Below are 25,286 nucleotides of genomic sequence, written 5' to 3'. Positions count from 1 at the left end.
CATGGGGGATCTTTCAACCATGATGCAAATCTGTCCCCAGTAAGGGTATTGGGAGGCAAGGGCAGCTGGAATTTCCTAGAAGTTAGCTCAGTCCAGGATGAACCAGCAAGCACATCTCAGTGTCCTCAAGCCATAGTTGGGCATCGGAGCTGTCTTGTGTATTTCAAAAACTCTTGTATCTTAATCCCCTTAACATGTACAGACACTGACAGGGAATCAGGACCAAAGAGGCGATGGGTTTCGGAGGACACATTTGAGGGCCTGGAGCATTGTGCTACCTTGTGTAGAGTGAGGAGAGGTCCTTTCACTGAGCAAACCTCATCTACTGTTTGCCTTGTGCCGTGGATTGCATTGGCCCCACCCCCTCACAAATGTTTACAAATGACACGTGTCAGATTTCATAGGAGCATATTAATTTAAGTAGGTGTATTTAATTATAATTTAAACATAAATGTAATTCAATAATTAATATAATTTAAATGTCACTTTATTTCCATTTCAACATTCACCTACGCACAATGCTGTGAGCTGAGTCCAAAGGAGAGATCCAGGTGTTGGAACAAATGCTTCCCTCTCGGCCCGGATGCATTCCAGGCCTCCAGCCAGGGCAGCTTGCCAGACCGATGGAAGTGCCTTCCTGAAACAGGGGTCACCATCCATGCATTAAGATTTTCAAACAGGCACGCCATGGGTTCTGGGATGAAACCTTCTCCTCCATGTTATTTCCTAGCTATAAAATCAGACAACAAAACAAAAATAAAAAGTTGTAATTTTAATCTGCAAAGTTTTATACCTGTTTACTGTACAATCATGGCATCCACATTCGGAGATGGAGGTGACCTGGACTAGTGTGCAGCTCCATTACAGTGTGAACCTTAAATTGTCCCGCCAACCACCAGCAACAGATGTCATGAGCTGCGTGTGCTAGAATGACCAGGTTCAAGTAAAGCCATGCCAGTCTGTGTATGCAAGCTGAATGAATCTAATGCACTCCCAATGAAAAATATTATCATGTCATTTGCTTGAAATCTTAGATTTTGGTGAACCTCATGAGTATTTTTTGCAAAACTTTTGTTTATTCTCCTTAGCAAAATCTGGTTCAAAAAATCCAAGTGACCACCACCTTGTACTTGGATTTCTGCGTTGTTAAAATACATATTAGTTCAGATATACAAACAATCATTCTGTAACTTAGTGGTGTCAACTGTGAGAATGGAGAAAAATGCTTCTGATGGTGTATATAAATGAGAAAATAATCTAGATGGGAGTTAAAATTAAAAATATATATATTTAGGGATAGTGCTACTGAGTTCCTGGTCAATAACATTATATATATGATGTTATACATATATATTCCAAATGAGATGATCTATGAATTTTGGTGATAAATTCAAGGTTGAGATCCCTGAGCAGTTATCAAGGGGTCACACGTAAAGGACAAATAGAGAGGCACACTTTGGTTGGAAATGCTCCCATTTCAGGTGAGCCAGAGTCCCCTGGGCAAGGGACATTTAGAACAGTCTGCACTCATTCCTACATTTTGAGAATCTGAATGGACCTCATTTAACCCAGAGTGCTTTTTGGGTCTGAGGCTGGTGTATTTTGGTTCAAGATCTGAAATATCGTTTATGGATCTTATTCTTACTTTGCCCTATCTACTAAACAAGTGTTTCCCACTTCCTGCTCTGAATAATCTCTTTACTCAGATTCATGACCCTTGAAATAGTGCCCACCTTTTCTAGGTGGCAACTTCTTCCCCGAGACATTATGACACATGAATCACTGTACTGACACCGAGACACTCTGCCACATGAATCACTGTACTGACACCGAGACACTCTGCCACATGAATTACTGTACTGACACCGAGACACTATGACACATGAATCACTGTACTGACACCGAGACACTATGACACATGAATCACTGTACTGACACCGAGACACTATGACACATGAATCACTGTACTGACACCGAGACACTCTGACACATGAATCACTGTACTGACACTGAGACACTCTGACACATGAATCACTGTACTGACACCGAGACACTATGAGACATGAATCACTGTACTGACACTGAGCTTTTCCTTAGGCATCTTGCACTGGGATATAGTGTGTGCGTTGCTTGTAAGATCCGTGGGTTTCTGATGATCGTGGCCCAAGGTGGGGAAATCCCTGGCTGATTAACAGTAGTAGGTGGCCAAAATCTACTAGAGACATCCTGCCAGAGTCGGCAGGTCATAAAATACAGAGACAGAAGTGGAGGGCAACCTCTGGTGCCAGCATCTGGCATGCCGCTTCCTGACCTTAAGAATTTGGACTGAAGGGCACCCACCAGCACGTAAACCATTTCAACCACGGTCATGGGTTTCTGTTGGACGTTGCGATAATTTTCAGAGCCCAGAAACATGAGAGGATATAATCAAGGGAGAAGAGGGTGGAAAATAGCCCTGAATGGCTTCCTGGAAGAGTTGAATATTTGAGGCATCATTAATCCCCAACTCCTTGGAATATGTCTGGCATTAATTCTTCTAAAACATATATTCCCACATAGAAAAACTACCAAGGACTTTGAGGAGGTTGATTAAGAGGCATTTTTAGATCCCTTGAGTTAGAAATACCTCAGTCCTTGGGTTTGCACCAGAAAGAATTCACACCGCAGCCTGGTTTGTGATCAAAGTGAATTTTATTTTTATAAAGGATAGAAACCGTTTTCAGGTGTTAGAGTAAATTGAACTAAAGAGAGAGCGAGAGCAGGAGCAAGATAACACGGCACAGCTGCTGCACCGGACCACAACCAGGCTGCTCTGAACCGTGTAGTAGCTGCTGGGAGAGAGCCATGATTCAACGTTTTTGGCTTTTTCAAGGGAGGCGTGGTCGATGATACTGGTTAACCCCATTGGCTGAATTAAGCCCACCTGGCCTAGATGGCGTCCCACCCAGGTGTACAGGCTTCCTCTCCCAAAGTCCTGAATGTGAGCATGCCCTCTACCCTTAAGCAGCTTCCAACTTCCTGTAAGGGCAGCGGGAGGCTTTGGCAATGTAGAGGGCCAGCCCTCAGTTCTGCCTCTAGCTACCTCACAGCATCAGGGTCTAAATAAGGAATGGGTTTTGGAGAGTGTGGGGCAATGATGATACTCTGGGGTGGACCTGATGGTTTCAAGGAACTCTGTACTGTCCAGTCCTCGACACACAGGACATACGGGAGCCTCAGTCAGGGCAGGAGCAATGAAGGCTGGAGGGAGAGAATACTGGGCTCAGAAATGCTGGGTTTCCCTTTGACCATTCACACACACCTCTTAGGAAAAATGATCTCTTATTACAGACTAACACACAAATGAGTTCAAAAGAATTACCCTACAATGGACTTAGAAGAAACAAAAAAGCCTCTATTGATAAACACAGGGTTCCCTCCTATGCAAATCCTTCTTCAGGCACTAGGTTGAAATCCCAGCCTTGGGCACTGAAGGCTATCAGTTCTCTTTGGACAGGGCTGTGGGTCCCTTGGGAAAGCACAGCTGTGGTCTAAAGATGCCATTGCTGTGTGTTCTCCTGTGCCTGATGACAGTTCCCCAAGGTGAGGGTCTCAGAGATCAGTGTGGAGTCTATGGGGATGGTTGTGACTGCAAGTGATGGACGGATTCCAATTATCTTTATTTATAGGCATCCTGCCCCTGGTGCAGCTTCAGGAGTCGGGTCCAGGATTGGTGGAACCCTCCGAGAAACTGTCCCTCACCTGCACTGTCTCTGGTTTCTCCATCACCAGCATTGGTTATGATTGGAACTGGATCTGCCAGACCTCAGTGGATGGGATACAGAGATTATGATGGTGATACAGATTATAACCCGTCCTTCCAAAGCCAACTCTCTATCACCAGAGACACATCGAAGAATCAATTTTCTCTGCAGCTGAGCTCCGTGACTGCTGAGGACACAGCTGTGTATTACTGTGCAAGGATCACAGTGAGGGGAAGTCAGTGTGAGCCCAGACACAAACCTCCCCTGCAGGGGAGACATTGGGCAGCGGGGGGCTCACAGGTCCCACAGGACACACACACCCAGCCCTAGACAGGCACATGTGAATGACAGGGAAGATTTCCTGTTGAAATTAGGGCTTCCTCTCTTACATCTTAGCATCTCCAGGGACAGTTTTCCTCCTCCCACCCCACCCCCAGAGTTTCTCCTCACTGCAGGCTTGAATGGAGGAAAAAATATTAAAGTGACTCTGAAACTTCATACTCTTCCTGGATGACCCATTTTTCTTCTCGGCAAACAGATTACCATGGTCGTTCTCATCCTCTCTGTTACTCAAAATCTGTAGACAATGAAATACAGGCATGTACACATTCATGAGTGCAGAGCACGATTTCAATTGCTCTGAGCTCACTGATCTATTACAGCCCCTGGTTAGGACTCTGGAGGTCTCTTTGACATGCTCCCTGTGCATTGTGGGTAGTAACTGACTAAAAATCTCTAAGTCTGAGAAAATAATTGAGGTGACTTTGGGGGTTAAACATGTGACATATCCTTCGTGATGCTTTCTCCCCACTGTGTCCTTTGATGCAGAAACAAGTGTTCCAGGCCCAGAGGGGAACAGTTGAACAGGAATGAGCTGTCTGGTTCGAGGACTCCTTTCTAAGATTACTCATTGAAGTCCCAAGGAAGGGAACACATGTTGGAAAGAAAACTTTAATTTCCAAAAGATAGAAAATGTATCACAAGAAGAGGACATTGCAGGCTCATATAGCAGAATGTTTTTAGAACTGAGAATAGCGTGACTTCTCACGTATTTTGAACCTGTGATACGGGGAACTGGTTTCTAGAGAAAGTACATCCTGTTTGGTAGAGTGTCCGCAAAACAGAGGAAAACGCTCAGTTAGAAGCACAGACACAGTGGCTGCAAACATGGTCTCAAACTTAAGAGCAAGTGAGGATGGTTCAGGACTTGGAAGTTTACGTATTTCCTGTGAGACATTATGAGTAAACGTGACTCAGAAACACCCAACAACATCTTTGATGGCGTGAGGTACAGAATACTGAGATTAATTTTGGTCAGCTAATTGTAATTACCTAATATAATCACATATTATACCATTTTTAAATTTTAAAAATGTTAAAATTATTTAACATTTAAAATTCAATACATATAACATTCCTAATTAAGTTACAGCTACACGCTTTTCAATTAGAAAAACAATGTGTAATAAATAAGTAGTAAATACATATGCAAATAAAGGTTATTTACAACACCACTATCCCTGATGGCATAGTGGATTTCACATTGGGATGCTAAGTGCTAGGTCAGCAGTTCAGAATCACCAGCCACTCCAAGGGAGACAGATGAGGCTCGAAAAAAGATTCACAAGGATTGTAAATTATAGTCCAAATAATAATTGTAATCCAAATCCAGAGGAGGAAATAATATCAGAGCTTAATTGTGAGATTCTGGCATGCAGAAGGCCACGGAGGACAGTGGAAGTTCAAAATCCATGTGCAGGATCTCCACAGGGAATACACCTCCTGTGATTCCCTCTCACCGTAACTGAGGGATGGAAGAAGGTGGTGATCAGAGAGTATTGGAGAGATGACTGTAGGAGATCAAAATGACACATCTGACATGGATGATTAGCAACTTGTCATTCATTTGATCTCCCCTTTGATATACTTTGTGCTGATCTGGGTTTTAACATTTTATGGATTTATTTTTAAACATTTAGGGGTTTATTTCTGCTATGTTTGTCATTGTTGGTAGCGTTTTTGATTCTCATATATTTTTATATGTTTCTTAGTTTATGAAGCACAGGGTGGGTGACTCTACAGAGTCAATAACTAGAATAAGGGTAATGGGAGCTTCAGGAAGAGAGGTGGGGGAGGTAACAGAAAGGAGTTCAAGAAGGAAGAACATGTTTTCTGATTGTACAACACTGCTTCATATGATTTAACTATAGATGGGAAGATGTCTGGATTAGGTCCTAATAAAAGGGTTTTTGTTTGAAAGAAATAACATTTTAAAACATAGTAGCTGTGGAACAAATGTTTTAAAGCATTTTCATTTTGAATAATCTCAAAATTCATTTTAATAAAATAATATTGCAAATTAAATAAGAAATCTAACATTGATATAATGTTATCTACTTATTAATAAAATTTGCCAATTTCTCAATTAAAAAAAAGTTTTACGGTGCGTAAAACTCTAAGGAGCAGATCTACTCTGCTCTAGACAGTCACTATGAGTCAGAATTCACTTGGTGCCAGTGAGTTATGTTGTGTTTCCAATTTGAATCTTATTTTGGTTGCTTATGTCCATTAGTTTGTTTTCTGTATTTGGTTGAATCATATTTAATACGATTGTCAGGAATTGATCTTTTTTTCCCATTACCTTGGTCTCCATAGAATCGCCTACATTGTGTTTTAGGTTAATGATGCCATCTTTTTCTGTCGCATCACTGATGGTATTATTTATAATATCTTTATTAACGTGTTAATGGTTTTCCTTTTAAATATATTTTTTGTCTGTGCTTCAATTTACAAGGTAGCTTAGTGAAAATAACCTTATTCTTCCTTCCATCTGTATTTTTCCCTTCTTTTGTAGTGTAAGGACGACTTAACAGTGTATTTCTGTTAAACCAATGCCTGAGGTCACCAGCAAAAGCACAGCTTACACACAGGCATTGGATGCAACAGTTGTTTGCTCACACAGAGAAGAGACCGAAGCAGCTCATCATCAGGAGTGGGCTCCAGTCCTCACAGCCAGTGGTTTCACTCAGCGGCCAGTGCTGCAGTTGAACAACAGTGTTCCCTCCTCACCAGCAAAGATAGAGAAGTAGGGTTGTGCTAGGAGGTGGAATCTCCTGGAAGGCAGTGAGATGGTTTTGTTGTTGCTGTTTTGTATATTCCGTGTAATGTGAATAACAGTCAGGTTGGGGAATGCTAGCATGTGTTCAGAAGAAAGTAGAAGAGGTATGCTGTAGGACGCCAGCTCATAAAGAGTGTATTTGGATCCAGAAGCCTTGGGAAAGGCAGTCAGAGAGCAAGGTCATCACATTCGAGGAGCCAGACTGACACATTTGGTCCTAAGACCTAAGCACACCTGGGTCTGTTATGGACTCTGGGGAAGGACAGCAGACTGCACTTGAACTGCCTGCTTCCTCAATTTCCGATTCTTACTGGGGTTTATCTCAGATGTATATTGGCATTGGGGGTAACATTCTTGAATTTTTGCTCTTTGTTTTTCTGTTTTACATTAGATGAAACGTGGAATTTATGAACATATAGACATAGCTAAGACAATAAGGGATTCTGGGGCCTGTAGTAGGGGGTGGCGGGGATAAAAGGGAACTTATGCCAAGGAGTTCAAGAAGGAAGAGAGAGTTTTGAAACTGATTTTGGTAACAATTATACAATACTGTTTGATGCACTTGAACTACGATTTGATAAGATTATTAGCACCAAATAAAATGGTTTTAGAGGAAAACTAAGAAAATAACTAAAATATTAAATACTATTCCATTACTAACAAGTTTTAATTTCATATTTCTGGCTTATATAACAATCTTCTATAGTTCAATATTTTCACTAGTTTTTTGAATTGTTGTTCCCGTAAGACTTTCCATCAGTTTCTGATTATGAAGGAAAAAGTTATCTTTCATTTTTAACTTATTTTTTCTCATGGTACATGTACAGGCAATCAAATAATATTTTCAACATTCTTCGCATGCATAATTAAGTGGCATTAGATTGTCATTATGCTCAACAATTGCCAAAAACTGTAAAATTTCCTATCACACACATCACAGAAACCCATAAAAAAGAATTCTGACTTGACAATTTCCTCCTTCACACGGAATAACTTTATTACTTTCCTGCTTCGATTATTAAACAGAAGCCTGCTTTAAGGGCCTTTCTCTTCCTGCGGAAAGACTGAAGCCTAAACTCTGCTCCGTACCTCCCTTGTCTTTCAGGCAAATCTCTCTCTTAATCAGTATTTATTGTGGAATGCATCTCAATATCGTATCTGTATAAATATCTGTGTCTATAGATCATACTTCCTTCCGCTGTACCGAATTCAGATTGTCTGCAAGTTGTAGCACTCTCTACCTCCAAAGCTGTTCACAGTGAGGGAGGGTCAGTGTGAGTCCAGACATAAAACTAACCTCAGGGAGAAAGCGGACCTGCAGGGATGTTAAGAGCCACCAGCTTTGGACCAAGAGAAGAAAGAAGTGAGGGCAGGAGCGTGGATGAGGGACTGCAGTGCCGGGTCGGCTAGAACTGCTGTGCTGACCACTATGGTAACTCTACGGCCCAGGGCAGGAAACCTGCGGAGACAGTGCCAGGTAACACTCCTGACCAATAGCGTGAAAGCTTAGGGCCAGAAAAAATGTTGCTGTGCGACCCACAGAAGTTGGAGGACAGTGTGAGGCCAGGGAACACCTCTCCTGTAAGTGATGGGATGCTGTCAGCAGGGCGCTCTCTGAATACACTGAGCCCAACACCCACCCGGTACTAATTCATGGAAGAAAATGGAATTTCTTTTTATTTTTGTGGTTTCTTTTAGCCTCACAAATGACCCTGATGTTAGGAAACCTTTTCATTCCAACTCTAAATAGAGAACATAACATTGAAGTACCTTTTACTTCTTTCCAAATACTGTGAAATAAAACAGGGGAAAGAAGAATTTGGGATGACATACACTTGTTTCCCTGTGTGTTCAGATGGATGAAAGATTCAGGTGGCCCCAGTCTTGATTCCAAACATGAGGATAGAGATGGTCTTTAATTTCAATAGATCATTTGGGTACTTTCGACGGGAATGCACATAAAGTTACACTGAACTTGAAATCTGCACAGATGTGCATATGGTTGGTAGAGTGAAGACCTCATAGGACTGTGTTCTCCCAAGGACTCCACCAGCATCGCGCTTCTCATCTGAGTGCCAGAGCTCTGGGCTCCATTCGGCCCTGTCCACCTTTACATACAAGTGCACCTCCCACATGCAAATACCAGCCCCGTGAAACCGCAGCGCGCATGTACTGAAAGTCCTATTCCTTTTCACCCGGAGAGCATTTTCTGGGTGTGACGAGTCTTATCCACAAGAACACGAATTGTGTGTGGGTTTCCTTTTCTGGTGGTGACTCCGGGAGGTAAGTGCTTCAGGCACTCCTACATGAAGTCTAGGGTGGCAGCATCGCAGCCCAGGACTCTGTTTCTCTTCATCCCCAGGTGTCCTGGCCCAGGTGCAGCTACAAGAGTCAGGCTCTGGACTGGTGAAGCCCTCACAGACCCTGTCTCTCACCTGTGCTGTCTCTGGATTCTCTTTAACCAGCTATGCTGTGCACTGGATCTGCCGGGCTCCAGGAATGGGACTGGAGAGGTTTGGTGTAATAGATACTGATGGGGGCACAAAGTATAATCCAGCTCTCCAATCCCGAGTCAGCATCACCAGGGACACCTCCTAGGGCGAAGCTTATTTAAAACTGAGCTCCGTGCATCCTGAGGACACAGCCCTGTATTACTGTGCCAGACACACAGAGATGGGAATTCGGTGTGAACCCAAACACAAAACTTAGTACATCAAGTCATGGTTTTAGGAGACGTGAAAGAGATAAGTCAGCGATGTTTTCCTCTCAAAAGCTGTAGTTTCCCCACCTTGTCAGCACCTCTCTAGGGACCACCAAGCACAGACTCTAGGGAACCTTCATGTATCTGAACTTGCCTTCTTCTCATTGGAATGGGCTTTGTCGATTTGGCCATTTATTGAAAGGCAGACTTCAAAGTAATAGTTATCGGTTCAATCTGTTGACAATCCAGGGAAACAACTAGTCCTGTTTTTTTGTCAGTTAGAAATATTATTTTAAAAAAAACCAAACTGACTGCCATCAAGTTGTTAATTTATAGTGACGCCCATGTGGGTTTCTGAGATTCTAACTGCTTATCGGAGAAGAAAGCCCTATCTTGTTTGGAGTGGGCACTGGTATGCAGATCTCAGCCCAACACATAACCACTATGTCACTAATGTGAGTATAAAAATATTAATGCAGGAAAAATTTCTCAAGTGAGCTCCAAATTTTCTCCAAGCCATCAGATGGATGTTCAGTGTTTTCATTCCAGTGAACACTCACAAGTGTAGGTTTATGTAATAAATTTAACTTAGAATGATCTAAATAATACTGAATATGTTGAATTGTTATTGAGTTGGTTTCAACTCGCAGAGATCCCAGGTACAACAGGAATAAATACTGCCCGGAAGTGCACTGTGCTCACAGTGATTCCTCCGTTTGGACTCACCGTAGCAGACTTTGTGACAATCCAGCTCCTGGAAAGACTCTCTTTTTCACCGACTCTAATTTACCAAGCACAAGACCATTCTCCGGGTTGTGGTGCTCCTACCGACATGTTCAAATGAGGGAGATAACGTCTGACTTGAATGCTTCCAAGAAGCCAGATGTGCTTATTCCAAGACAGACCTGTTTGTCCTTCAGGCAGCCCACAATACAGTTAATATTATTCTCTAACACCATAACACAAGTGCATCAATTCTTTTGATATTTCTGGTAGGGTATTTGACCTTTCTTAGAGTCACTCTTAGTTATCCCAATTGTGGCAGCTGTTTCTGACACTACAGATACTGTCCAGGGTTGCTACAGAAAACACACAATATATAGGACAGCATACTCTACGTATGCGACAATGAATACTCAAGGAGCAAAAAATAGCAGTAGCACTGACGTTGAAGAAATCTATATGGTGTCTTAACACTGGACAATATGAACAGGAATGTTCATCTTTAGAATATTAACTTGATGCATGTAAGTTATGCTCAGGAGAACCTGGACCAAAAAAGAATGTGGCACAATGATTAAATGCTCAACTTTGAGCCAAAAGGTTGGCAGTTCAAAACCATCCAGTGACTCCCTTGGTTAAAGACCTGCTAACTTTCTGCCATCAGTATTTCAGAAAAGAAAATCCTATTCAGACAGTTCTTCTCTTTCACGTTAAACTTCTTTACGAGTCTCTAACAACCATCCTGCGCCCATGTAACTTTGGATGCTTAAAGCTCTATAAATATGTAGACATATGCTACCAATAATTACCCAAGACACAGCGAACTTCAACGTAAGAGCAATGATAAAGACAGTGTATTCTGTTACATATTTCCCTTTGTTAGGTGTGTTTTCCTGCATAAAACACATACGATTTCCCAAGCACTGTTATTTAGCCTGGGAAGAATGTTGTGTATTTTGATTTCTTTTTTGTTAAGTGCCACAGAGTCAGTTCCTATTCTCAATGCCTCTCTCAGCATCATAATTGCAATGGATATTTTGAGCTCATTGAAACAGCCACTGTGTCAATCTATCTCATCACGGGCCTTGGTCTTCATTGATCTCCTACTTTATCATGGTTGATATCTTTTTGAAGTGACAGGAATGAAAATTTTCCATGAAACAAGGTCTCACCATCCTTGATTCTAAAGCACTCACTGGCTGTACTCCCTTCAAAACAGACCTGTTTATCTTATTACCAGTCTGCCCCACAGTACTTTCATCATTCTTTTACAACACCATAAGTCAAAGGCCATCATTTTTCCTACGGCCTTCCTTATTCATAGTCGAGTTCATATCTATATAATAATATTGAAAATATCATGACTTGGCTTCTAAAAGTGACAGTTAAGAAACCTTGTACTATGGGCCTGTTGGTGCAGAGACAGGGCTATGGTGGTGCTGTGGGATCAGATGTGGTTGCTCACCACAAGGTCAGGGATTCAAACCAGACAAGGGGTCCTCCTGAGTAAGATGAACTTGTCTATTCCTGTAAATAATTATAGGCAGAGAAAGCCTAGCGAGCAGTCCTAACCAGTCTGATAGGATTACTATGAGTCAGAAAAGATGCACTCACAGTGGGTGTGGTTTTGGTGGAAGAGATTGTTCATTTCCGTGCATAAGCAAATGTGGCGAAGAAAGCTGATGGTTCCCGGCTATCAAAAGAGATAGTGTCTGGGGTCCTAAAGGATTGAAGGTGAACAAGCAGCCATCTAGCTCAGAAGCAAAAAAGCCCACATGGAAGAAGCACACCAGCCAGTGCGATCACGAGGTGCCCAAGGGAAAAGGTATAAGGCATCATGCAAAAAAAAAAAAAAGAATATATGTATGTGTGTGTGTGTATATATATATATATATGCATATATATATATACCATATTGAATGAAGGGGGAAGTGCAGAGTGGAGACCCAAGGCCCAAGTGTCGGCCACTGGAGATCCCCTCATAGAGGAGTTTAGGAGAGGAGATGGGTCAGTCAGGGTGCGAGGTAGTACCGATGAAGAACACAGCTTTCCCCCAGATACTGGATGCTTCCTCCCCACAACTACCATGATTTGAATTCTACCTTGCAGGGCTGGATAGGGCAGAGGTTGTACACTGGTACATATGATGGCTAGAGGCACAGGGAATCCAGGGTGGATGTTACCTTCAGGACCAAGGGTGTGAGGGGTGATGCTGGGAGAGTGTAGGATGAGTGGGTTGGAAAGGGGGAACTGATTACAGGGATGCATATGTGACCTCCTCCCTGGGAGAGGGACGGCAGAGAAGGGGGGAAGGGAGACTCCGGATAGAGCAAGATATGACAAAACAACAATGTATAAATTACCAAGGGCACATGAGGGGGGGGAGCGGGGAGGGAGGGGAAAAAAAAGAGGACCTAATGCAAAGGGCTTAAGTGGAGAGTAAATGCTTTGAGAATGATTGGGGCAGGGAATGTATGGATGTGCTTTATACAATTGATGTATGTATATGTATGGATTGTGATAAGAGTTGTATGAGTCCCTAATAAAATGTAAAAAAAGAAAAGGAAAAAAAAAAGAAAAGAAAATGATTAGGGCAAAGAATGTACAGATGTGCTTTATACAATTGATGTATGTATATGTATGGACTGTGATAAGAGTTGTATGAGCCCCTAATAAAACGTTAAAAAAAAAAAAGAACTGTGTATTTCTGGTTTCAAGGAAGCCATGTGAAGTCCAAAGTGATGGAAGAGTTAACTTTTCATGTTGTCGATACCCAGTTTCACAAATATCCCATGAGATCTTGAAGCCAAGGTGATGTGACACTTGGATACACCACAGGGGATCAATGTAGTCTCCAGAATGCTTCTTGTAGTCTTATCCTCTTGTAACTTTGGTTCTGCTTCCTTATTTCTGTCTGTCTGGATCAGCCTATTAATATGTTGGTCTCAAGTTCCCAATTGTCAGACTTGAGATGAAAGTATATTTAATGATCTAAGTGACCAACAAAACTCCCTTCACTGATCCCTCTGAGTACAACTGTGCTGGTAGGACACATTCAACGTGTACTTAACCAGCCTTTGTGAAGGCAGGCTGTCTAGGACGTTGCTTCATAGTCTCAGCCTAGAATTGTGTACTATCACTTTGTAGACAACAACCGGAAATATAGTAGGGACAGAAAATGGATTGAGAATAGTGACAAGTGAATCCATCATTGAACTAATGAAAATTAGGAAATAAAATTTTCCACATTTAGTTCATGCAAAGGGATTCTCTCCTTTGTGAAATCTCTGATGTGCTTAAGACACCACTTCTGGCTGAAAGCTTTACTGCATTCATCACATGAAAGGTTTTCCTCCGGTATGAATTCATAGATGAGTTTTGAGATGTGCTTTCTGAATGAAGCCTTTGTTCCATTCACTACATATATGGGATTTCTCTCTCTCCAGGATGAGTTCGTGATGAACAATGAGCGCATTCTTCCTGAGAAAGGCTTTTCCACGTTCACCACATACATGGGATTTCTCTGGAGTATGAGTTTGCTGATGCTCAGTTAGCTCACTGTACCAGATAAAGGCGTTTTTCCACATTCACCACATACATAGGGATTAGCTCCTGTGTAAACTCATAGATGAATTTTGAGACCTCCTTTCCGAATGAAGCTTTTGCCAGATTCACTAACGTACATGAGGTTTCTCTCCAGGAAGAATTCCCTGAAGAACACTGAGGTCCTTCTTCCTGATAAAAACTTTGCCACATTCACCACATACATGGGGTTTCTCTCTGGTGAGTTTCCTGATGAACAGGGAGCATGTACTTCCTGAGAAAACCTTTTCCACATTCATCACATACATGGGTTTCTCTCCAGTATGAGTTCGCTGATAAACAGTGAAAGCAGTCTTTCCAATAAAGGCTTTTCCACTTTCACCACATACATGGGGTTTCTCTCTGGTGAGTTTCCTGATGAACAGGGAGCATGTACTTCCTGAGAAAACCTTTTCCACATTCATCACATACATGGGTTTCTCTCCAATATGAGTTCGTAGATGATAAGCGAGAGCAGTCTTTCCAATAAAGGCTTTTCCACATTCACCACATACATGGGGTTTCTCTCCAGTATGAGTTCGCTGATGATAAGTGAGAGCGATTTTCTGAATAAAGGCTTTTCCACATTCACCACATACATGGGGTTTCTCTCCAGTATGAGTTTGCTGATGAATAGTGAATGAAGTCTTCCTGGTAAAGCCTTTGCCACATTTATCACATATATGGGGTTTCTCTCCAGTATGAGTTTGCTGAAGATAAGTGAGAGTGATTTTCTGAATAAAGACTTTTCCACATTCACCACATACATGGGGTTTCTCCCCACTATGACTTTGCTGATGAACAGTGAGAGCAGTTTTCCAAAAAAAGGCTTTGCCACATTCATCACATGCACGGGGTTTCTCTCCAGTATGAGTTCGTAGATGAGTTTTCAGATTTACTTTATGAGTGAAGCCTTTGCCACATTCACCACATATATGGGGTTTCTCTCTAGTATGAGCTCTCTGATGAACGGTGAGAAAAGACTTCCTGGTAGAGGCTTTTCCATATTCACGACATACATGGGGTTTCTCTCCAGTATGAGTTTGCTGATGAACAGTGAGAGCATTCTTCCTGATAAAGGTTTTGCCACATTCATTACATATATTGGGTTTATCCCCAGTATGAGTTCGTAGATGAGTTTTGAGTTGTATTTTCTGAATGAAGCCTTTGCCACATTCACCACATACATGGGGTTTTCCTTCAGTATGAGTTTGCTGATGAACAGTGAGATCACTCTTCATGGTGAAGTCCTTCCCACATTCACTGCATACGTAGGGCATCCCTGCCACATGAGTTTCACAACATCCCTTGAGGTATGATTTACTGTGATAAGTTTTGCCACAATCCAAGCATTTATAAAGCTTTTGTCCTTTGTGAGATTTTTGATAATGTTCATTGAGTTGGAACACGTTATTGTATTTTTGCCCACACTGACAGGTCTTATCTAGTATATGAATGAGCTGGCATTCATAGAGCAAAGACTCCTCAATGAAGGTCGTCCCACATTTATCACCAGTGTGTGGTTTCTCAATTTGATCAGATTCCTGATGCTGTGACTTCGAGATCCTGGATTGTTCACTCTCAGAGAATTTCATTTCAGTACAAAATTGCTCTTGCTCAGTGTGGAGGAAATTGTCCTCATCTTCCTTGAGCACAACTGACTTCTGTGTTTTGTTGCTTCTGTTCTGATTTAATTTCAGAATGATTAAATCTGATTTTACTATTTTTCCATGTAATCCAAACAACTCATACGTTTCCTTTGGAAGAAAATAATTTCTGTGCTGATAAACAGTACTTTCCAATGTATTAAATGTATACTATTGTTCCATTCTGTCCATGTATCTTTCACATTGCATGTGTTCAAGCAAATGGTCGGCATCTTTCTGGATTTCTATAAAAGAACAGAACATTGATTCTTTTCAAAATCTTGACTTACAATGGACTCCTTAAAATATGCATCGATACGAAGTAGATCTTTAGTGACAACCCTCTTATATGAATATAAATAAAACACTATGCTTAATGTTTATTGCTCATTGGAAGAAATACAAGCGTGTAAATAATCCAAATGGTAAAAATAGTTATTGTAGAACTCTGGTTGGATATGAAAGGATGAGTGAACACAGATTTGGCACTTGCTTAAAGAGGTATATGAAAATGTACAACAAATGTAATAGAAGGAAGACATTGAGAACAATAGACCACAGGTCGGATAAGGCTTGCTAATTCCAGCTGGTAGGGGTTACATGTATTCTATTCATCAAGCTTTACTGAAAGACAACTGAGTACTACATAAAGTTGGAAATGTGAAAATTGCAGAAGTTCTACTTAGGGGAAAAGCATTTTTAGAAGTATATATGAAAGGTATTGTGGTACAGAAACATATGCTTTATGTTTATAGAGCCTATATTCTAGCTTACACCACTCATCTTTCAGTGTTGTCCTGCGGTGGCTTGCATGTTACTGTGATGCCAAAAGCAATGCCACCAGTATTTCAAATAATAGAAGCAGGATCAGCCATGGTAGACAGGTCTTAGTGGAATCTGCAGAAACAAGGACTGGGAAGAAGACCTGGGGATCTACTTCTGGAACATGAACCCCTTAGGTTTAATGACAAGGAAATAACACTGATGAAGTACCAAATCCTCAAAGTAAAGTCAACAGTAATGACGTGAATGGAGGAAAACTTGACTGAAAATGAGAAAAAATAGCTGCACACATATTCTAAGAATGTGGAGATGGAATATATGAAGTATTATCAACAAAAATCTGCAAGTTTTCAAAACACAATGGAATGTTTAAAAATCGATTGTGTATGATTATTAAACTTAAATAGACTGGTATTGTCTACTTATAATTACATAATCACGTGGTTTAAAAGGCTAAGAATGACAAATGAAAGAAGCCTGGCATCGTATCCATCATCAAACAGTACATGGTAATATCTTCGCTAAAGAATAATTCTGTCAGTGGAAGGTTAATATTCATATGCCTGCAAGTAAGACCAGTTATAAGTGCTATTTAGATTGGTACACCAACTGTTTAAGCAAACGTAAACCGTGGGGAATCCAGCCCCACACTCAAATGGGCCCTTAGGAATAGTGTGTGCAATTAAGGAAGATAAAGCAGACAGCAAAACGGGGAAGAGTGGCCTCATCTCCAATCCCAGAATAAGACAGCGAGGTCATTTAACAGTGAGTTTATATAGTAGCGAGCCATGCAAGCCTTCAGAAGGCACGGACACAACAGAACAGAATAGTGTGAACGTGGGAATATCCTGCATTCTTTTAGAACACTTCATGGTAAGTATTAGGCTGTGGGAAACTGAGGACCTAGAAGAGAGGACACAGCCTAATTGCTTATTCTCAGAATTAAAGAAGATTGCAAGGCCAGGCATTTGGGTGGAGGGAGGAATTCACATTTGTATATTGGAGAAGAATCCAAGTCACATTCTCCTAATTAAAAATTATCCTCACAATATCCTCTCATTATAGTGTTACCTTAATGATACCTCATACAAGCACATGGCTTATTACTATCTGCCAGCAATTTTAACTACAAGAGCAGACATGTTGTTCTTGTTCTCCCCACTGAGGAGAGAGTTACTTCAATTCACCTGCCCTCACAACTGGTTTTCAGTTGCTCACCCAATTATTTCAGGGACCCCCAGGATAAAAGTCCTACCTACCTTGTTAGGTAGGTAGGTGTGTGTGTGTGTGTGTGTGTGTGTGTGTGTGTGTGTGTGTGTGCTGGGGGAGGAGCGGAGGGATGGGGGAGGGAGATTGCAAGCCCTGAGACTGTATAAATTGGTGAAAGAATATAAAGCCTTTTTATTTCTGCCCTTCAATTATACAACCCTCCCATAGGACCCATCCAGAGGGCATTTAAGAGACAAAGGGATACTTGACTCCTTGAGTGATAGCAACAAAGGGAACCTGATTGCTTTTTAAGCTAGGCATCTTTTAGTTGAGTAGCAAGAAGTGAGGCGCCTGTAGAAGCTGTATACTAACATCTTACTGGAGGGCAGTTGTGGAGAAAATTCTATCTGGAAATTGTGCATTTCAGCTCTAGCTTTATCCTTGGGACTTGTGGAGGTTTTCTTCTAACACTAGTACTGGTCTTCCAAGCCCTGAAGTCAGGAGTAAAGAGATAAGGCTGCTTTCATCCAGGTTCTCTTTTCCACAATAAAGAAATTGAGGGTGGGGAAGGGAGGGGATAAAGGAGAGCAGATAGAAAGGAAGTCAAGAGGAAAATGTTTTGAAACTGTGGTAGCAATTGTACAGTGATTGAACTATGAAATGTTATATCTGTAAGAGCTCCCCCCAAAAAGATTAAACATATATATTGAAAATTTCACATGACTTTTATAGTCTGATATTGATCAATCATACAATCATGTACACTGATGAACGTAACATTTGGGGAAGTTGTCAGTAGGTGGAAAATGTGACCTCCATGACAGAAAGGATATGCAAGTTTAGCAATAAAAATGTGAGATGAATGATGAATTCATACCAAATTTCTTATTAAACAACAGAAATGGAAACTATACATATGGATATTTCTGAATGGAACACATGAAAATCAAATCAACCACATCCCTAGAAAGAAATGGTGGAGAAGCTCATTAGTCAAAACATGTCCAGGGGTTAACTGTGGAACAGACCATCAATTGCTCAAATCCAAGTAGAAGCTAACCAAAATACCTAGATCACAGAGCTGAGAGACTATGTAAAGAATAAACTGGAGTAATAAAAGACTGATGACTGAAGACTAATGACTGAGACCAGATGAGTTCCGGGATGACACAAAAGAAATCATACATTTAGAAATCAAAAGGATACTTCAAAGACAAAAAAGAAAAGAGAACGATATTGATTATTCTATGCATTGTTTGAATTACAGTAAAAAATTCTGTTGGAATGTCCTGCAAAAATGTTCTTTAGAAGCAGCAAAGGTCATCTTTTGGGTTGAGGACCTGTTAAGAAGGGGTGGGCCTAAAGAAGGCACACTGCATAGTAAAGAATATAAAGCAGACATACGCTTAAGGAAAAATCCAAGAATACAGGATGTTAAAAATGCCCTTTCCACTTACAAAGTTATTGGAGGAACAGGCAACTTAAAAGAAAAATCTTACATGACGCAGGCGGCCATGGTGCAATTCAAGCACAGGTGAGCCAATCTGGCCCAGCCCCTGGACCCCTAACCCTCAGTCCTGTGCTCATCTCCCTCCTGCCACAGGAACAATTAGAACGTGCCAGAAGTTCCTGATTCAGGTACAACGAAGACAGCTGTTGGGATTGCTGCGGAACTGCACTGACAGAGGAGCATGGAAGCCATCCTGAAATCCTCTCCAGGAAGCTGTTGGAAGAGCCAGACAGGAGCTTTCTGACAGTGGCAGTGAGGAGCCTGCGGTGGCCCCCAGTGAGCCTGTGCTTCCCAGTCCCAGGCAGACTCCGGGTCTGCCTCAGCAGCGTGCTCAGCTTTCCAGAGGCAGCATCTTCGGCCACAGCTCCAAACTGACTGAAGGGAAACAAATCCAAGTCATCTTCGTCAGGTTGTATGCAGCCCGTCTGGGAAAAGCAGCCCTGCTGTTTTAGGCAGTTTTGTACTTAGCTGTCTGACAGGTCTGGTTTCTGAAGCGTTTTGCATCCTGTGATCAAAGTCCATTGTGCCTGCACTCCCAACCCGTCCCCTCCTTCCTCCCATGTGTATGCGCGTGTGCACACATTGGAAAGCGGCCTGTGTGATACTAGATGAAGTGTGAACAATTGGATTTCACTTTGAACGTCTCTTGGGTGGGTCCTAAGCAGAGCAGGTCACTTAGAATTAAAGTATTTGTACTTTTCTAAGAAAAACAAAACAAAATCTTACAGGTAGAAAAAAATTGAAGGTGCGGTGCAAAATTATATGCTAAGCTGATAACAATTTTCTTGCTAGGAAGGTGACTTTAGATACCTGAAAATAACCGAAGTCATAAATGTGTTTCACCAAAAGGAGCAAACTATGGAGAAACATGTCTGTTAAAGAATTCCAACAGACAAGGCAATTTGACCGTCTCTAAAAGAAAATAGAAAGAACTTATTTCACCAGAATGAAGAAAACTTTAAAGAACCAGGAGAACAAATGAGAGAATGGGCACCAAAATCTTTAGAGAAACTCCAAGGTGGGGAGCTAAGAAAGCACAAAGGAGGCCCATTTATGGTTCGAGTTGAACATCCAAGATGGTGCTCCATCTGTTTGGAGAGAGGCTTGCAAGATGGATATTCAAAATAAGAGAGACGCATATAAGAGAGGGAAAGTTTTGAGAATCTTAAAGAAAGAAAATTATGGAAGCAAACATACAATAGTATAAATCAAATAAATGGAAATTTAATCTCATTTAGAGCTACAGGGGTACTTTTCTCAACTGCTAGGAAAAGTGAGTGCTCACATTCAAAGAAGCACAGACTTTTATGCATTTTCCAACATCTATCATGGATGTGAGGCCCTCTGCCCATTGAATCAATACCCCCAGCCTATTACCCTTAAGGTATTTTGACTATACACCTGATAAAATTCCACTATAGCTTGTTTCTAATACCGACCACAGTTCTCCTTGTTACAATTGAGAGACAGATTCTGGGGTGACAACTAGATAACCTGTTCATGAGAAATTGCACAATCTTAGACACACCAAAATTAACCTAAAGTTTGTAAAGCCTGCAGAATGTTGTATTTCTAGGAAAATAATGTTCAAAGGAACAAAGTGTTCTCTCAAGGGCAGAAGACCCAACCCACCAACTTAAGACCAGAGGATGCAATGAGAATCTACCTCTTTGAGAACACCACAGACACTGCAAAAATTTTAACACATAAGACAGGAAACGCCAATGACGAGGTCAATGACTTGAGAATTCTCCTCACCAATGGAAACCAGGTTGTGATAGTTCTCCAACATCACATCCTGATATAGGGTCTTCTGAGCAGGGTTCAGGAGCTGCCATTCCTCCCAGGTGAACTTTACAGCCACATCGTTGAATGTCAGTGATTCCTGTAGAAAGAGGAGTCGATTTAATGGCGTATTTTATACTTGAAGATTTTAAAAATATATCTTACAGTAAAGAAAGCAAAACAGTAAGAAAAACTATTGTGACAGTGCATTCCATAATGTGTGGAAAACTGAGGACTTGGTAAAAAGTATTTGACCTTATTTCTACATTCGCAATTATGAGGACAGAACACGAGCCCTATTTCCAGAAAGGTCCCCACTGTTCTAAGAAATGTTTTCAAATACACATTCATATAGCTCTCCATTAAGGAGCAGTGTTAAAGGAATTACCATAGTAGATGAACAGTTTCCGTGCCTGGCTACTTCACTGTGCCTGAAGGTTATTTGTAGATCAGAGAAATCAGGTTCCATAGCTAAGCCACCATAAATGTCACAAATACCTGGGGAGGGCTCAGGGTGGGATTGAAATCAACTAGCACTAGGTCAACAGGGTGACTCACCATCCTGCTTATTATGTTACCCGCTGATGATAGTACCCACTGACTATGTACACGCTAAGTGCATGACGTGCACGCCTATGGAAAGATCTGTAAACTCCAGTACATATACCCATTGGAAAATACATTCACTTTCTCAGTCCTGACATAGGTTGAGGAGCCCCGTGCCACACTGGTCTGTCTTTAATATTTGCCACAATTGCAATGTCGTTCCTGAGAATCACTGTTCGAGTATAGCGGACTCCCGTGCTCTATAATAATGCACCCACTCATAACATTAGAACTTTGAGGTCCAGTGAAACTATCTGAATGAGCTAGAAATAGCCAAGATTTATACTTGCACAAAGTAGATAAACACCTGTTTATTATCAAATGGAATTAGGACTTCTAGCAGTATCAGTGTCAACAATTATCAGGAAGAGTTCAGATGGGGGAGGTCAAACATACCTCAACTCTCCACATTTTTGTTAACTCTTAATCAAGTCATTCCTCCCACAGCACTCTATGTCTCATTGATAATCTGTTGCTACGGTCACACAAAACTCAACAGATTAAAGTGGTCTATTAATGAACAAGGTAAAACTCAGGTTCAGGAACAAAAAGATATAACTGAGAACCAAGATCAAAATGTTCATAGGCAATATCTCCCTTCCTGGATGCAGTACAACTTTCTAAGCTCTTAAATGTCACCTTAGGACAAGCTCCTCATGACAACCTTAGGACAAATTCTTCGCAGCCACTTTCAGACCAGATTGCCTTAATTTTAATTGCAAGGTCCTCTTGCAACTGCCATCTTCCACCACATGCTCTCCAAGGGGTCTTCGTAGTTTTGTTGGGTGGACCTCTGGAGCCCTCCTAACCTTGCCTAGGCAGGGAAGGTGCTAGGTTGACCCAAGAAGCCATCATATCAAGAGGGAGAGAGAGAGAACTGCCTGCACGCATGGTATGAGAAGAGACAGTGAGACATTGGTTTGTTGATTTGGCTTTGTTAGACCCTGAAGCCACATAGTTCACATTGATCCCATGGATTAGGGATTTGCCAATTTCAAGAAATGCATGAGCCATTTCCTTGAACACCTGTGAACCCACTGTGTGACCTGACTTGAGAACTTCCCCTACTCCATGAGTCAACAGCTTGCGGTATGACTTTCCCATTTGGGTTCCTCATCCCCTGCAACTTATTATCTGACCAGATTCAACAACTTCACTTTGTGAGGCAGTGGACTGTTGTCTGCCCTGATGATCTGGTTCATCAGCCTTTGCAAACACATGAATGAGGAGAACCGTACAGATTGATCCCTGACCTCTATACAGATTAGGGACTCACCAGAATCCACATCTTGACGAGGTATTTGTTTACTTGATGAATATTTAGCTTTGTGAGATGCTACAAAGTAAATCATGGAACACCGTGAACCTCTATCTCATAGGCACTCACTCATCTACTGCTGGTTCTGCAAAATGAACGTTAATATTCATGGTTCAAGAGCTAGACTGATGGAGCTAATAACCAGGGCAGAAGGGACACAGTGACAGAGTCAATGGTTACAGGTCCAGAAAGGACTTTTCAGCCAAGATAGTGGGGCAGGCAGGCAAGATCAAGAGGAGGATATCCCCCAAGGAGATGAGAGAAGGCTAGACAGATGGAACTATGAAATGAGCCTGCCTCCGTGGGTAAAATGTCTGAGGGACCGAAAGAACAAGCCTGCCCTGAAGAAGAGCAAAATTTTCTATATGGCTCTTTAATATGAATCCCAATGTGCAGCCTATTCATTCTGATACCAAATTATATGCTGTTACTTAATAAAACTTGTACCTGTGGCTCTGGACTGTACATTTGCACAGGGCCACTGCAAAAAGTTAATGAGCACAGTAGGAGAGGACTGTGGGAACAATAACTGGTGCCATCACTGGAAAAGTATGGAGAGTACAGGTATGCTTAAGCTCTGCCTCATATGAATCCGACCTGACGTTGATGGTTGATTCTCTCTCCTGCATCTATAGTTAGAGGAGGGGAGAAGATGTCAATCATTTTTGAACCACTATTGGCTGAGGTTAAAAATTTGGGTTTTCAATTTTAGATTCATTAATGAAAATGCGGCTCTTTGGGAGATTATGTAACACATCACCTTCAGAAAGAAGCATTAAAGAAACTTAGTCAAACAAAAATCCCATGGAATACAGACACTTCTAAAGAAATGATCTTATTTCCCCTTAAAAACTAGGCATAGCCTATAATTTGAATGACTGCCATAGTTTGGCCATAGAATAATGATTTAGATGATAACGTGATCCCAAGAATCTTCAGAGACGCATTATGTTCAATGTCAATAGTTTAGTTTTAATCCTATGATCTATCTATTCCTAATCTCAAGCCCAATGCTGAAATCAGAGTTCAAGTTTATCTCTAACGTCTACAATTTCAAATTTCCACTTTTCCAATGAACTGGATCTGTATTATGCAGGTTTCCACAATCCCAGTATGAAATATAGAAAAGGATAAAACACATCAGAATCACCTGGGCCTTGGTCATTTTCTTCGGTCCTTAGAACACTGCCAGCAACTGGGATACTCTATGTTTGTCTTATCTGGATCAGCAATAAAGATGTTCACAAATTTCAATCTCATATGAGGACATCCCAGAAATAATAATACCAAAATCAGGAACTTCTTCCTCCTTCCTGTACGCCGCTGCTGGTGATACACAATCTGCAAGCTGATGGGAGAATACAATGTGAATAACACATAATCTGTAGGTCCAAAAGCTATAACAATTCCCTTCCTCTTATTGCACAAAGTCCTCAATACTGTTAACTGTGCCCTTATTGAGTGATGGAAAAATGATTTTATCATGAGCAATAAAATCTAAAACTCATAATCTTCAGACATGTGAGTAAAGATGGCTTTATAATAAATAGAGATTGGACAATCAAACATACATTGGACAAAGTCAAATAAGCTGTCAAAAAGAAACAAAAAGCAGGATCCCTACCTCACACCACACGTAACTATCAATTCCTTACTGTGTGATTCTCAAGGAGAATGATAAATCAATGAACCTTGAAGATGGTTATGTTAATTAAAGCAGCTGGAAACATTTTGAAAGGGCTATATAAAAAAGCTAGTATAAAGTGAACACTATTTTCTAGAGGAACTATACATTGTAAAATCACTTTAGAAACACTGTAAAACTCCCCATCAAGTAGAGTTAGATGTATAAGCTGTTGATGGGACACAGGAGAACTGCTCGACAGAGTTTCAAAGACTATAAAGACATGACAAGCAGTTAATAGGTATGTACCTCTAACCTGGAGATTAGCAGTCCAACCCTTAACACATGTCAAAACAAGGGTTCCATATAAACACTTATATATCATCTATTACATTGAATTTTTTTTATATACAGCTTTCCTCAAGTTCCTAAATGCTTCTTTTCCCCCTCAACCCCAACCCCAAGTATCATGATCTGAATTCTACTTTGCAAGTAGGGATACAGCAGAGGATGTACACTGGTGCAGACAGGAGTTGGAAGCACAGGGAATCCAGGGCGGATGAAACCTTCAGGGTCAGGGGAGTGAGTGGTGATACTGGGAGGGTAGAGGGAGAGGGGTTGGAAATAGGGAACCGATTACAAGGATCAATATGTGACCTCCTTCCTGGGGGACGGACAACAGAAAAAGGGGTGAAGGGAGATGTCGGGCAGGGCAAGATATGACAAAACAATAATTTATAAATTATCAAGGGCTCATGTGAGAGGGGGGAGCGGGAGGGAGGGGAAAAATAGGGGACCTGATGCAAAGGGCTTAAGTGGAGAGAAAATGTTGTGAAAACGATGAGGGCAAAGATTGTACAGATGTGCTTTACACCACTGATGTATGCATGGACTGTGATAAGAGTTGTATGAGCCCCTAATAAAACGTTTTAAAAAAA

General features: G+C 41.3%; 1 long non-coding RNA gene across 1 annotated transcript; it reads right to left on the bottom strand.

Moving 5' to 3' along the window:
• Positions 1–469: 469 nt before the first annotated feature.
• On the bottom strand, positions 470–24,057 carry LOC142427961 (uncharacterized). The gene is made up of 3 exons (XR_012780122.1): positions 23,875–24,057; positions 20,774–20,900; positions 470–730 (listed from the first exon to the last, which is right to left on the bottom strand). It is a non-coding gene; the product is annotated as an uncharacterized LOC142427961 (long non-coding RNA).
• Between the last annotated feature and the right edge of the window lie 1,229 nt (positions 24,058–25,286).

This window comes from Tenrec ecaudatus, chromosome 15 (assembly GCF_050624435.1).
Source record: "Tenrec ecaudatus isolate mTenEca1 chromosome 15, mTenEca1.hap1, whole genome shotgun sequence".
NCBI lineage: Eukaryota > Metazoa > Chordata > Mammalia > Afrosoricida > Tenrecidae > Tenrec > Tenrec ecaudatus.
This window is presented reverse-complemented; position numbering and strand designations above follow the sequence as displayed.